At 42.8% G+C, this 558-nt stretch overlaps 1 non-coding gene across 1 annotated transcript; it reads left to right on the forward strand.

Moving 5' to 3' along the window:
- Positions 1-372: 372 nt before the first annotated feature.
- On the forward strand, positions 373-558 carry LOC115327469. Its single transcript, XR_005715041.1, has one exon. It is a non-coding gene; the product is annotated as a U2 spliceosomal RNA (small nuclear RNA).

The following is a 558-nucleotide window of genomic DNA, read 5'->3' on the forward strand; positions in this document are numbered from 1 at the left end:
GCGAAATACCGAGCCTTCGAAAATAAAGTCGCTCACAGTAAGCGTGCCATTATTAAAGAGACCCATTTAATAAAAAGGCTGATTGTATTGCGTACACAGGTAAATAGGGTCGCCATTAAAAAGGTCGACAAAACGCGCACAAGAAGCTGGACGTTTCTGTATGCACAAATATTAAGAATATGGCTCTAGGCTTTGTTTTGTGATTGAATGTAACTTATGGATAAAACTAGCTGGGTGGTAGTAAGATTATTGCCCAGAATATTGTTGTTTGTTCGTTTGAATATGTTGAGAAAATATGATATTAAGCTACGAGGTACTCGTAATTGTGGGAAGCTTATTGTAGGTGGGGCAAAATGTGCTGCATGCAGCAGTATCGCTTCTCGGCCTTTTGGCTAAGATCAAGTGTAGTGTCTGTTCTTATCAGCTTAATATCTGATATGGGCCTAATTGGTCCAAGATATTAAACTTATTTTTGCACTCGGTGTTCCTCCGAAGCTTGCTTCGAGGACGCCAGGGTCGGCCCGGTATTGCACTACCTCCGGGAGTGGCCCGTCCCCC

Source organism: Ixodes scapularis, unplaced genomic scaffold, assembly GCF_016920785.2.
Source record: "Ixodes scapularis isolate PalLabHiFi unplaced genomic scaffold, ASM1692078v2 PGA_scaffold6__148_contigs__length_123643588, whole genome shotgun sequence".
Taxonomy (NCBI): domain Eukaryota; kingdom Metazoa; phylum Arthropoda; class Arachnida; order Ixodida; family Ixodidae; genus Ixodes; species Ixodes scapularis.